The 15,450-nt window shown below is 34.4% G+C and overlaps 1 protein-coding gene and 1 long non-coding RNA gene across 5 annotated transcripts in view; both read right to left on the bottom strand.

The window, feature by feature from the left end:
• LOC139964861 (dual specificity calcium/calmodulin-dependent 3',5'-cyclic nucleotide phosphodiesterase 1A-like) overlaps nucleotides 1-15,450 on the bottom strand; it is a 272,661-nt gene that overhangs the window by 174,206 nt on the left and 83,005 nt on the right. The window lies entirely within an intron of this gene.
• Nucleotides 1-15,450, bottom strand: part of LOC139964865 (uncharacterized) — a 71,349-nt gene that overhangs the window by 10,645 nt on the left and 45,254 nt on the right. The gene's annotated exons all lie outside the window — the stretch shown is intronic.

The following is a 15,450-nucleotide window of genomic DNA, read 5'->3' on the forward strand; positions in this document are numbered from 1 at the left end:
TTCTTAAAGATCAATAGTGCTTGTTTACATGCAAAACTGCAAGGAGCCTTAATTGTGTTGCTAGAGCTATGAGATCAGAACATTAGTTGTAGAATAATAAATACAAGGAGTACAATAATGAGTTGAGTGCTACAAGCACATATCACATGACCCTCCATGGATGGTTGGTTTCCTTGCATTTCTCCTCATCGAAAATGTCAGTCCAGGTTAATGTATACACAGATGATATGAGGGTTTTCTGGTTGGTAGTTTTGGCCAGAGCATACATGCAGGTACTACCCCCCCCCCCTCCACCAGACCACATTGAGCCCTTGCTTACCCCAGACTTCCCCAGGTCAAAACAATCAATTTGCTTCCTGGCTTCCTCCTGTAACACAGTAATCAGTGACCTATCTCCTTTCAGCCCCTCCCCCACCCACCATCTGGGAAATATGGCACGATCACTAATCACCATTTCTGTATATTATTAGCATTATAAAGTTTATGTTAGCACCTGTTAACATTCATGAACTGCTTGCTGTGAATTAACAGAAGATTATATTGAAATCTGTTAGTCCTCCCATCACAGCCCAACAGCACAGCTACACATTGTATCAATTGTCTTCTAATTCATAGATGATGGCATATAGGACTGTGTATACATAACAGTACCCTGAACTGTTATTGCAAGAACTGCCTGCTCTATTACAGAAAAAAAAAATTACTTTTGGAACTGATCTCCAAAGGTATCAATAAACTACCAAGGTCTTGGCAATAAAAAAGGTCAGCTATTTGACACCTGTGGTCAGCAGCATCACAGTATGGTGAGCTCTTGTGTGTACAGTCATGTATGCTGTGGGTATAGCTGTGGGTATAGCTCCCATGGCAGACCTATGAAGGAATGTGTGTATACAAATAACAATGAGCAATCCATGATGCACCTGAACATTTCCCTCCTTTAACTAAAATTGCAAGAGTAAAAATCCATTATTCATTACAATGTATGATAAATTGAAATAACATGAATGAAGCATTGGTAGTCATGTGGCTACATTAATAATAGAATAATAGAAATATTTCATTATTTCTGATTATTACAATAAATATTCAGCAAAATGCAGTAACCAATTTTTACCTGCTTAAGGGTCTAGCCTCCAACCCTTTCTTGTTATTATGATCACAGTGGTAGATCAAAGAATTTGTCAATTGATCTGAATCCTGGGGAGGGGTCTAAGTGGAGGGGGTGCCCCTTACCTTTTAGAAATGTTGTTTAGTTATGGGTGCTCAAGTGCAAACTGGTGCAATAGTTTGCAAAAACTTAACATTTTGTCATATTTCAGGCCCAGAAATAGTTCCAGACATGGAACGAATGTACATTAAGATCTTCCCTCCCTATAGCATAAACCACCATAGTCACTTGTTTTTTGCCAAAAACAGAGGAGATTTAATATCTATCTGAGTTGGTAATGCTACAATACTAAATAAACACTCCTCTGTAAAAATTCATGATTAAACACAGTGTGTACTATTTTAGTGGTCAAGACAAATTTGTCTTCACACTGGAGATGATTTCTGGTCATTCCATGACTGGTCAATTATTCAGGTGTGCTTTAAGATGAATCCTAATTGCAGTACTTGGGGTAGTTTATGCTATCAAAAAAGAAAATTATTAATGCTCAGTGAATTTAAGGACTGTTTTTCAATAAGCAGGGTTGACCTTCATGTACAGAATTCTTCAAGATATCCGATAGATAAAGTTTCCTCTTTTTCTGGACATATTTTGTCAGATGAAATTGTTCTAAATTCCTGGTGATTTTTTTTTTTTTTTTTTGTAGAAGTAGGCCTATTTGCTTAGTCATTAATTACAATAATGATCCCATCATGTGTAGTTCTATGCATCATTTGCAAATGTCTGTCTTAGTGAATGGGACGATAGGAGCGTTCAAGGCGATTACTGCTAAATTCAACAAGCTTCTCAGACATCATCTACTTTACAACATATGGCGCCAATCAACCAGAGGTAGCCTATGCATATTTACATGTGCACTTTTGTAAAATTTGCCTAATTTCGTTCTCATTTCTTTCTAAATATTTTAGCCTCCAATGTATGTACAAAATTGTTCCTTTACAACACGGTGCAAAAATTAGGGAGGGACTAGTCACCCCTCCTCCCCTGTATACACCACTGGATCATTACATGGATTGTTAAAAGTAGTGTTGCGCCGATATCACCAATATCGGTTTTGGCCGATATCCGATATTATCATCCCAATATCGGTCCGATACCGATACGATACCGATATTTTTTAGCAGACAAAATAAACTGGACGCAGTAAATGTGAGCCTTAACATCGTAAAGACTTACAAGTTGCTTACAGTGTTAACGTATGCTTGCAAAATTGCATCTTAATTAGGTTACGAACTGTCGATCACAATGTAAAAGTTATAATTTATTGAGTTTATACTCAATGTACAACTTATTCACTTGACCGTATATAGAAAAAAAACTGAAAATCAATAGAGAAATGACCAATTGTGTACGGAAAGTAAGGTGGTACACCTTTTCAAATATTACGAAAGATCGAGCAAAACACTTTCGAAAAATTCACGCAAAACTGGCATATCGTTCTAAATGCAACTAATGTCATGTAAACAAGGCTCTGGTGCATCCATTTATGAATATACCGTAAGAACACATCTGTTGTTAAGCAGGGGCAAAAGAAAGTATTTTCTAAAATTCCCCAAAAAACGGAAAAAAATAATATCCTACCATAGTTAAGTGTATAGCAAATAGCCTAACCACCTCGGCGGTTACGGATCTCACGTAACTAAAAAGTTCCCTGGCAACGTGCCAAAAAATGTTAACAAGCAGGTGTTACACAGGGGATGAGCTGACAGGAAGGTACCTGGGAAAATTTGCAGCACATGTACCGTGGTAGTTGGGTACAGGGTTAAACACTGCAGTTGTAAAAATGTACGCATAGTGCACGCTATTCATTGTTAGGCAGTCTAGAAACAGGGCTTTGCTGAACGTTGTTTGTTTCATAATATCGGAAGTTTTGTAAGTTGCACTTTTTAAAGATTGAAAGACAGATTAAATCTCTTTTCGTTTTATAAAATTATATAGGTACTCTAACTTGTCATTTTAAAATTTATCAGTTTCGTGAAAATTTAAATAAAAAAGGTTTTCAGTATTTTGTGTTCGTGGGAAATTGAACAAGGTTTTCCAACACTGCTGAACTGTGCAGTTATACATCATGTTCAAGGTTTTCACGGAGGCCTTTGAGAAAATGAATTGTTAGTACAGTGTATATATGTTGCACTAAAGCTGTGTGTAGGCCAAGGTTTACAAAGGTCGTTGGTTATATTCGCGCGCCGTAGACATGTTTTTAGAGGTTACGGAGGGTCAGGTTTCCATGGATATTAATCGAAAATGAATCTGAGTTTAACTGACGCTAAAGAAATGGATCGTCTTGGGCAGATTAACAGATCATTGCAAGTATAAAGAAGTAGCTCTGCTGTTAAAAAGAAAAGTTCAATATCGGTTTGCTGTTATCGGCAATTAGGCAAAATTTTATCCGATACCGATATGCTGCCGATATTGCAAATATCGGCCGATACCGATATTGAAAACGATTATCGTAGCAACACTAGTAAAAAGGCCAATTGCCAAATAACTGCTCTCACATGTACTAAAGGAAAGTGAAGGGGAGGGGGGGGGGTTTCTTTGGAATGTGGGGATATACATTAGTAGCAATAATGAAACTTAAGTGGGGCATTACAATTTAAAAGATGGCTTGAAACTGTTTGGGCCAGTAATTTTCCTTTCTGAGACATCAATTTGTCTAATTGAACCCTGATGTATAGGAAAACAATATACAGGCAATTTACAGCACACTTACATTTTGGGGCAATATATTAATGTGATGAGCATTTTATCAAGGCCCTAATGCTTAAAAACAAGTTTGAACTGTCTAATTAAATAAGTCATGTTAATTTTTGTCTAAGGATGCTTTATGATATTCAATTAAAAATCTCTAATTCCCTGCATTCAATGTAGGACTTCATGCTGGGAAAGCCTATATTTATGAATTCTCTCTAATTGTAGTAGTAGCTGATTGTAATTGACACTGGACACAATGTGGTTTCTCGATGATTGAACAATGGCTCCCTGCATTTCATAGTGTAATTTGCTACAGTTTAAATGTCTATTGAGGGTTTATGAATTTTATCTACCAAAGAAAAATATGCAACCCAGATTCTTTTTTTAAATTTTATGGGTTCTATCTACGTGGCCATGATTCTAGACCATTCCTAGAGCACATACATGATGTTAACCTTACAATGCAATGCAGCCCAGTGAAGGCGGTTATGGCGGTAATCCGCTAGGAATTTTGTGAAACTGGAGACTATTACAAAATCCAGACATTGTGAAGCCTGTGTCCTGTGGCAGGTTCCACTACCCTATCCCCTAAAGAAAACTGTGTGCCCCAACATTTTTTAATTAGTTGGCTTCTACAACTATTCTGGACAATTTGCAATAAAAATCTTTTATTTACTGTCAGTAAATACGAGAATCACATCTTGTCAATTCAACAGTTTTCTACAAAATGTTCAATTGTTCATCTCTTTCCAAAGAAGCATTTAAACATTGTTTGGCAAATGTTGCTCACTTCTTTCTAAGTGAAAAATTTCTGGAAAATGTTAAATTGGTCATGTCTTTCCAAAATGTCAAGTTGCCAAGTTACACACAACTCGGCATCTCGACAAAATTTGAGTTTGTTGAGATATCGAGTTACGTAACTTAGCAGGTTGTGGAAAATTTGAAGTGCCTCCTCAAGTTTAGTTTGAAGTACTATTTTAACTTTGGAGTCCTTGCATGTGATAATCGGAAATGAAAAATCAAGTAACTTGCTATGACTGAGCTCAAATATGTGTTTCTTATAGTTAACAAATCCATCAACTAAACTTTTCCAACTTCAACTTCTAATTTTAGAGACAAAACTAGGAAAAGTCACATTTATCGTGATATACGGTACAATTTGGGGTACTGTTTTCACTTTTGAGTACTAGGTTGTGGAAAATTTGAAGTGCCTCCTGGAGTTAACTGCTAAGTCTGAGCTCAAACATTTGTTTTGTATTGAAAACAAGTCTTTGAACAAAATTTTTCCAACTTTGACTTCATATTTCAGACAAGAAACTATTGCACTATATACCGTAACTTGTGCTATGCAGTACAGTGTATGGGGATACTGCATGTTATTTTGAAGTTCTATTTTAACTTTGGAGTCCTTGCATGTGATAATCGGAAATGAAAAATCAAGTAACTTGCTATGACTGAGCTCAAATATGTGTTTCTTATAGTTAACAAATCCATCAACTAAACTTTTCCAACTTCAACTTCTAATTTTAGAGACAAAACTAGGAAAAGTCACATTTATCGTGATATACGGTACAATTTGGGGTACTGTTTTCAGTTTTGAGTACTAGGTTGTGGAAAATTTGAAGTGCCTCCTCAAGTTAACTGCCAAGTCTGAGCTCAAACATTTGTTTTGTATTGTACACAAGTCTTTGAACAAAATTTTTCCAACTTTGACTTCATATTTCAGACAAGAAACTATTGCACTATATACGGTAACTTGTGCTATACAGTACAGTGTATGGGGGTACTGCATTTTATTTTGAAGTTCTATTTTAAATTTGGAGTCCTTGCATGTGATAATCGGAAATGAAAAATCAAGTAACTTGCTATGACTGAGCTCAAATATGTGTTTCTTATAGTTAACAAATCCATCAACTAAACTTTTCCAACTTCAACTTCTAATTTTAGAGACAAAACTAGGAAAAGTCACATTTATCGTGATATACGGTACAATTTGGGGTACTGTTTTCAGTTTTGAGCACTAGGTTGTGGAAAATTTGAAGTGCCTCCTCAAGTTAACTGCCAAGTCTGAGCTCAAACATTTGTTTTGTATTGTACACAAGTCTTTGAACAAAATTTTTCCAAATTTGACTTCATATTTCAGACAAGAAACTATTGCACTATATACGGTAACTTGTGCTATACAGTACAGTGTATGGGGGTACTGCATTTTATTTTGAAGTACTATTTTAAATTTGGAGTCCTTGCATGTGATAATCAGAAATGAAAAATCAAGTAACTTGCTATGACTGAGCTCAGATATGTGTTTCTTATAGTTAACAAATCCATCAACTAAACTTTTCCAACTTCAACTTCTAATTTTAGAGACAAAACTAGGAAAAGTCACATTTATCGTGATATACGGTACAATTTGGGGTACTGTTTTCACTTTTGAGTACTAGGTTGTGGAAAATTTGAAGTGCCTCCTGGAGTTAACTGCTAAGTCTGAGCTCAAAAATTTCTTTTGTATTGTACACAAGTCTTTGAACAAAATTTTTCCAACTTTGACTTCATATTTCAGACAAGAAACTATTGCACTTTATATACCGTAACTTGTGCTATACAGTACAGTGTATGGGGGTACTGCATTTTATTTTGAAGTACTATTTTAACTTTGGAGTCCTTGCATGTGATAATCGGAAATGAAAAATCAAGTAACTTGCTATGACTGAGCTCAAATATGTGTTTCTTATAGTTAACAAATCCATCAACTAAACTTTTCCAACTTCAACTTCTAAATTTAGAGACAAAACTAGGAAAAGTCACATTTATCGTGATATACGGTACAATTTGGGGTACTGTTTTCACTTTTGAGTACTAGGTTGTGGAAAATTTGAAGTGCCTCCTCAAGTTAACTGCTAAGTCTGAGCTCAAACATTTGTTTTGTATTGTACACAAGTCTTTGAACAAAATTTTTCCAACTTTGACTTCATATTTCAGACAAGAAACTATTGCACTATATACGGTAACTTGTGCTATACAGTACAGTGTATGGGGGTACTGCATTTTATTTTGAAGTACTATTTTGACTTTGGAGTCCTTGCATGTGATAATCGGAAATGAAAAATCAAGTAACCTGCTATGACTGAGCTCAAATATGTGTTTCTTATAGTTAACAAATCCATCAACTAAACTTTTCCAACTTCAACTTCTAATTTTAGAGACAAAACTAGGAAAAGTCACATTTATCGTGATATACGGTACAATTTGGGGTACTGTTGTCAGTTTTGAGTACTAGGTTGTGGAAAATTTGAAGTGCCTCCTGGAGTTAGCTGCTAAGTCTGAGCTCAAACATTTGTTTTGTATTGAAAACAAGTCTTTGAACAAAATTTTTCCAACTTTGACTTCATATTTCAGACAAGAAACTATTGCACTTTATAAACCGTAACTTGTGCTATACAGTACAGTGTATGGGGGTACTGCATTTTATTTTGAAGTACTATTTTAACTTTGGAGTCCTTGCATGTGATAATCGGAAATGAAAAATCAAGTAACTTGCTATGACTGAGCTCAAATATGTGTTTCTTATAGTTAACAAATCCATCAACTAAACTTTTCCAACTTCAACTTCTAATTTTAGAGACAAAACTAAGAAAAGTCACATTTATCGTGATATACGGTACAATTTGGGGTACTGTTTTCAGTTTTGAGTACTAGGTTGTGGAAAATTTGAAGTGCCTCCTGGAGTTAACTGCTAAGTCTGAGCTCAAACATTTCTTTTGTATTGTACACAAGTCTTTGAACTAAATTTTTCCAACTTTGACATCATATTTCAGACAAGAAACTATTGCACTATATACGGTAACTTGTGCTATACAGTACAGTGTATGGGGGTACTGCATTTTATTTTGAAGTACTATTTTGACTTTGGAGTCCTTGCATGTGATAATCAGAAATGAAAAATCAAGTAACCTGCTATGACTGAGCTCAAATATGTGTTTCTTATAGTTAACAAATCCATCAACTAAACTTTTCCAACTTCAACTTCTAATTTTAGAGACAAAACTAGGAAAAGTCACATTTATCGTGATATACGGTACAATTTGGGGTACTGTTTTCAGTTTTGAGTACTAGGTTGTGGAAAATTTGAAGTGCATCCTCAAGTTAACTGCCAAGTCTGAGCTCAAACATTTGTTTTGTATTGTACACAAGTCTTTGAACAAAATTTTTCCAACTTTGACTTCATATTTCAGACAAGAAACTATTGCACTATATACGGTAACTTGTGCTATACAGTACAGTGTATGGGGGTACTGCATTTTATTTTGAAGTACTATTTTGACTTTGGAGTCCTTGCATGTGATAATCAGAAATGAAAAATCAAGTAACCTGCTATGACTGAGCTCAAATATGTGTTTCTTATAGTTAACAAATCCATCAACTAAACTTTTCCAACTTCAACTTCTAATTTTAGAGACAAAACTAGGAAAAGTCACATTTATCGTGATATACGGTACAATTTGGGGTACTGTTGTCAGTTTTGAGTACTAGGTTGTGGAAAATTTGAAGTGCCTCCTCAAGTTAACTGCCAAGTCTGAGCTCAAACATTTGTTTTGTATTGTACACAAGTCTTTGAACAAAATTTTTCCAACTTTGACTTCATATTTCAGACAAGAAACTATTGCACTATATACGGTAACTTGTGCTATACAGTAGAGTGTATGGGGGTACTGCATTTTATTTTGAAGTACTATTTTGACTTTGGAGTCCTTGCATGTGATAATCGGAAATGAAAAATCAAGTAACCTGCTATGACTGAGCTCAAATATGTGTTTCTTATAGTTAACAAATCCATCAACTAAACTTTTCCAACTTCAACTTCTAATTTTAGAGACAAAACTAGGAAAAGTCACATTTATCGTGATATACGGTACAATTTGGGGTACTGTTGTCAGTTTTGAGTACTAGGTTGTGGAAAATTTGAAGTGCCTCCTCAAGTTAACTGCTAAGTCTGAGCTCAAACATTTGTTTTGTATTGAAAACAAGTCTTTGAACAAAATTTTTCCAACTTTGACATCATATTTCAGACAAGAAACTATTGCACTATATAAACCGTAACTTGTGCTAAACAGTACAGTGTATGGGGGTACTGCATTTTATTTTGAAGTTCTATTTTAAATTTGGAGTCCTTGCATGTGATAATCGGAAATGAAAAATCAAGTAACTTGCTATGACTGAGCTCAAATATGTGTTTCTTATAGTTAACAAATCCATCAACTAAACTTTTCCAACTTCAACTTCTAATTTTAGAGACAAAACTAGGAAAAGTCACATTTATCGTGATATACGGTACAATTTGGGGTACTGTTGTCAGTTTTGAGTACTAGGTTGTGGAAAATTTGAAGTGCCTCCTGGAGTTAACTGCTAAGTCTGAGCTCAAACATTTGTTTTGTATTGAAAACAAGTCTTTGAACAAAATTTTTCCAACTTTGACTTCATATTTCAGACAAGAAACTATTGCACTTTATAAACCGTAACTTGTGCTATACAGTACAGTGTATGGGAGTACTGCATTTTATTTTGAAGTACTATTTTAACTTTGGAGTCCTTGCATGTGATAATCGGAAATGAAAAATCAAGTAACTTGCTATGACTGAGCTCAAATATGTGTTTCTTATAGTTAACAAATCCATCAACTAAACTTTTCCAACTTCAACTTCTAATTTTAGAGACAAAACTAGGAAAAGTCACATTTATCGTGATATACGGTACAATTTGGGGTACTGTTTTCAGTTTTGAGTACTAGGTTGTGGAAAATTTGAAGTGCCTCCTGGAGTTAACTGCTAAGTCTGAGCTCAAACATTTGTTTTGTATTAAAAACAAGTCTTTGAACAAAATTTTTCCAACTTTGACATCATATTTCAGACAAGAAACTATTGCACTTTATAAACCGTAACTTGTGCTATACAGTACGGTGTATGGGGGTACTGCATTTTATTTTGAAGTACTATTTTAACTTTGGAGTCCTTGCATGTGATAATCGGAAATGAAAAATCAAGTAACTTGCTATGACTGAGCTCAAATATGTGTTTCTTATAGTTAACAAATCCATCAACTAAACTTTTCCAACTTCAACTTCTAATTTTAGAGACAAAACTAGGAAAAGTCACATTTATCGTGATATACGGTACAATTTGGGGTACTGTTTTCAGTTTTGAGTACTAGGTTGTGGAAAATTTGAAGTGCCTCCTCAAGTTAACTGCCAAGTCTGAGCTCAAACATTTGTTTTGTATTGTACAAAAGTCTTTGAACAAAATTTTTCCAACTTTGACTTCATATTTCAGACAAGAAACTATTGCACTATATAAACCGTAACTTGTGCTATACAGTACAGTGTATGGGGGTACTGCATTTTATTTTGAAGTACTATTTTGACTTTGGAGTCCTTGCATGTGATAATCGGAAATGAAAAATCAAGTAACCTGCTATGACTGAGCTCAAATATGTGTTTCTTATAGTTAACAAATCCATCAACTAAACTTTTCCAACTTCAACTTCTAATTTTAGAGACAAAACTAGGAAAAGTCACATTTATCGTGATATACGGTACAATTTGGGGTACTGTTGTCAGTTTTGAGTACTAGGTTGTGGAAAATTTGAAGTGCCTCCTGGAGTTAACTGCTAAGTCTGAGCTCAAACATTTGTTTTGTATTGAAAACAAGTCTTTGAACAAAATTTTTCCAACTTTGACTTCATATTTCAGACAAGAAACTATTGCACTTTATATACCGTAACTTGTGCTATACAGTACAGTGTATGGGGGTACTGCATTTTATTTTGAAGTTCTATTTTAACTTTGGAGTCCTTGCATGTGATAATCCGAAATGAAAAATCAAGTAACTTGCTATGACTGAGCTCAAATATGTGTTTCTTATAGTTAACAAATCCATCAACTAAACTTTTCCAACTTCAACTTCTAATTTTAGAGACAAAACTAGGAAAAGTCACATTTATCGTGATATACGGTACAATTTGGGGTACTGTTGTCAGTTTTGAGTACTAGGTTGTGGAAAATTTGAAGTGCCTCCTCAAGTTAACTGCTAAGTCTGAGCTCAAACAATTGTTTTGCATTGTACACAAGTGTTTGAACAAAATTTTCCAACTTTGACTTCATATTTCAGACAAGAAACTATTGCACTTTATATACCGTAACTTGTGCTATACAGTACGGTGTATGGGGGTACTGCATTTTATTTTGAAGTACTATTTTAACTTTGGAGTCCTTGCATGTGATAATCGGAAATGAAAAATCAAGTAACTTGCTATGACTGAGCTCAAATATGTGTTTCTTATAGTTAACAAATCCATCAACTAAACTTTTCCAACTTCAACTTCTAATTTTAGAGACAAAACTAGGAAAAGTCACATTTATCGTGATATACGGTACAATTTGGGGTACTGTTTTCAGTTTTGAGTACTAGGTTGTGGAAAATTTGAAGTGCCTCCTCAAGTTAACTGCCAAGTCTGAGCTCAAACATTTGTTTTGTATTGTACAAAAGTCTTTGAACAAAATTTTTCCAACTTTGACTTCATATTTCAGACAAGAAACTATTGCACTATATAAACCGTAACTTGTGCTATACAGTACAGTGTATGGGGGTACTGCATTTTATTTTGAAGTACTATTTTGACTTTGGAGTCCTTGCATGTGATAATCGGAAATGAAAAATCAAGTAACCTGCTATGACTGAGCTCAAATATGTGTTTCTTATAGTTAACAAATCCATCAACTAAACTTTTCCAACTTCAACTTCTAATTTTAGAGACAAAACTAGGAAAAGTCACATTTATCGTGATATACGGTACAATTTGGGGTACTGTTGTCAGTTTTGAGTACTAGGTTGTGGAAAATTTGAAGTGCCTCCTGGAGTTAACTGCTAAGTCTGAGCTCAAACATTTGTTTTGTATTGAAAACAAGTCTTTGAACAAAATTTTTCCAACTTTGACTTCATATTTCAGACAAGAAACTATTGCACTTTATATACCGTAACTTGTGCTATACAGTACAGTGTATGGGGGTACTGCATTTTATTTTGAAGTTCTATTTTAACTTTGGAGTCCTTGCATGTGATAATCCGAAATGAAAAATCAAGTAACTTGCTATGACTGAGCTCAAATATGTGTTTCTTATAGTTAACAAATCCATCAACTAAACTTTTCCAACTTCAACTTCTAATTTTAGAGACAAAACTAGGAAAAGTCACATTTATCGTGATATACGGTACAATTTGGGGTACTGTTGTCAGTTTTGAGTACTAGGTTGTGGAAAATTTGAAGTGCCTCCTCAAGTTAACTGCTAAGTCTGAGCTCAAACAATTGTTTTGCATTGTACACAAGTGTTTGAACAAAATTTTCCAACTTTGACTTCATATTTCAGACAAGAAACTATTGCACTTTATATACCGTAACTTGTGCTATACAGTACAGTGCATGGGGGTACTGCATTTTATTTTGAAGTACTATTTTAACTTTGGAGTCCTTGCATGTGATAATCGGAAATGAAAAATCAAGTAACTTGCTATGACTGAGCTCAAATATGTGTTTCTTATAGTTAACAAATCCATCAACTAAACTTTTCCAACTTCAACTTCTAATTTTAGAGACAAAACTAGGAAAAGTCACATTTATCGTGATATACGGTACAATTTGGGGTACTGTTTTCAGTTTTGAGTACTAGGTTGTGGAAAATTTGAAGTGCCTCCTCAAGTTAACTGCTAAGTCTGAGCTCAAACATTTGTTTTGTATTGTACACAAGTGTTTGAACAAAATTTTCCAACTTTGACTTCATATTTCAGACAAGAAACTATTGCACTATAGACCGTAACTTGTGCTATACAGTACAGTGTATGGGGGTACTGCATTTTATTTTGAAGTTCTATTTTAACTTTGGAGTCCTTGCATGTGATAATCCGAAATGAAAAATCAAGTAACTTGCTATGACTGAGCTCAAATATGTGTTTCTTATAGTTAACAAATCCATCAACTAAACTTTTCCAACTTCAACTTCTAATTTTAGAGACAAAACTAGGAAAAGTCACATTTATCGTGATATACGGTACAATTTGGGGTACTGTTGTCAGTTTTGAGTACTAGGTTGTGGAAAATTTGAAGTGCCTCCTCAAGTTAACTGCTAAGTCTGAGCTCAAACAATTGTTTTGCATTGTACACAAGTGTTTGAACAAAATTTTCCAACTTTGACTTCATATTTCAGACAAGAAACTATTGCACTTTATATACCGTAACTTGTGCTATACAGTACAGTGTATGGGGGTACTGCATTTTATTTTGAAGTACTATTTTAACTTTGGAGTCCTTGCATGTGATAATCGGAAATGAAAAATCAAGTTACTTGCTATGACTGAGCTCAAATATGTGTTTCTTATAGTTAACAAATCCATCAACTAAACTTTTCCAACTTCAACTTCTAATTTTAGAGACAAAACTAGGAAAAGTCACATTTATCGTGATATACGGTACAATTTGGGGTACTGTTGTCAGTTTTGAGTACTAGGTTGTGGAAAATTTGAAGTGCCTCCTCAAGTTAACTGCCAAGTCTGAGCTCAAACATTTGTTTTGTATTGTACACAAGTCTTTGAACAAAATTTTTCCAACTTTGACTTCATATTTCAGACAAGAAACTATTGCACTATATACGGTAACTTGTGCTATACAGTACAGTGTATGGGGGTACTGCATTTTATTTTGAAGTACTATTTTGACTTTGGAGTCCTTGCATGTGATAATCGGAAATGAAAAATCAAGTAACCTGCTATGACTGAGCTCAAATATGTGTTTCTTATAGTTAACAAATCCATCAACTAAACTTTTCCAACTTCAACTTCTAATTTTAGAGACAAAACTAGGAAAAGTCACATTTATCGTGATATACGGTACAATTTGGGGTACTGTTGTCAGTTTTGAGTACTAGGTTGTGGAAAATTTGAAGTGCCTCCTCAAGTTAACTGCTAAGTCTGAGCTCAAACAATTGTTTTGCATTGTACACAAGTGTTTGAACAAAATTTTCCAACTTTGACTTCATATTTCAGACAAGAAACTATTGCACTTTATATACCGTAACTTGTGCTATACAGTACAGTGCATGGGGGTACTGCATTTTATTTTGAAGTACTATTTTAACTTTGGAGTCCTTGCATGTGATAATCGGAAATGAAAAATCAAGTAACTTGCTATGACTGAGCTCAAATATGTGTTTCTTATAGTTAACAAATCCATCAACTAAACTTTTCCAACTTCAACTTCTAATTTTAGAGACAAAACTAGGAAAAGTCACATTTATCGTGATATACGGTACAATTTGGGGTACTGTTTTCAGTTTTGAGTACTAGGTTGTGGAAAATTTGAAGTGCCTCCTCAAGTTAACTGCTAAGTCTGAGCTCAAACATTTGTTTTGTATTGTACACAAGTGTTTGAACAAAATTTTCCAACTTTGACTTCATATTTCAGACAAGAAACTATTGCACTATAGACCGTAACTTGTGCTATACAGTACAGTGTATGGGGGTACTGCATTTTATTTTGAAGTTCTATTTTAACTTTGGAGTCCTTGCATGTGATAATCCGAAATGAAAAATCAAGTAACTTGCTATGACTGAGCTCAAATATGTGTTTCTTATAGTTAACAAATCCATCAACTAAACTTTTCCAACTTCAACTTCTAATTTTAGAGACAAAACTAGGAAAAGTCACATTTATCGTGATATACGGTACAATTTGGGGTACTGTTGTCAGTTTTGAGTACTAGGTTGTGGAAAATTTGAAGTGCCTCCTCAAGTTAACTGCCAAGTCTGAGCTCAAACATTTGTTTTGTATTGTACAAAAGTCTTTGAACAAAATTTTTCCAACTTTGACTTCATATTTCAGACAAGAAACTATTGCACTATATAAACCGTAACTTGTGCTATACAGTACAGTGTATGGGGGTACTGCATTTTATTTTGAAGTACTATTTTGACTTTGGAGTCCTTGCATGTGATAATCGGAAATGAAAAATCAAGTAACCTGCTATGACTGAGCTCAAATATGTGTTTCTTATAGTTAACAAATCCATCAACTAAACTTTTCCAACTTCAACTTCTAATTTTAGAGACAAAACTAGGAAAAGTCACATTTATCGTGATATACGGTACAATTTGGGGTACTGTTGTCAGTTTTGAGTACTAGGTTGTGGAAAATTTGAAGTGCCTCCTGGAGTTAACTGCTAAGTCTGAGCTCAAACATTTGTTTTGTATTGAAAACAAGTCTTTGAACAAAATTTTTCCAACTTTGACTTCATATTTCAGACAAGAAACTATTGCACTTTATATACCGTAACTTGTGCTATACAGTACAGTGTATGGGGGTACTGCATTTTATTTTGAAGTTCTATTTTAACTTTGGAGTCCTTGCATGTGATAATCCGAAATGAAAAATCAAGTAACTTGCTATGACTGAGCTCAAATATGTGTTTCTTATAGTTAACAAATCCATCAACTAAACTTTTCCAACTTCAACTTCTAATTTTAGAGACAAAACTAGGAAAAGTCACATTT

Source organism: Apostichopus japonicus, chromosome 23 (genome assembly GCF_037975245.1).
Source record: "Apostichopus japonicus isolate 1M-3 chromosome 23, ASM3797524v1, whole genome shotgun sequence".
NCBI classification, from domain to species: Eukaryota; Metazoa; Echinodermata; class Holothuroidea; order Aspidochirotida; family Stichopodidae; genus Apostichopus; species Apostichopus japonicus.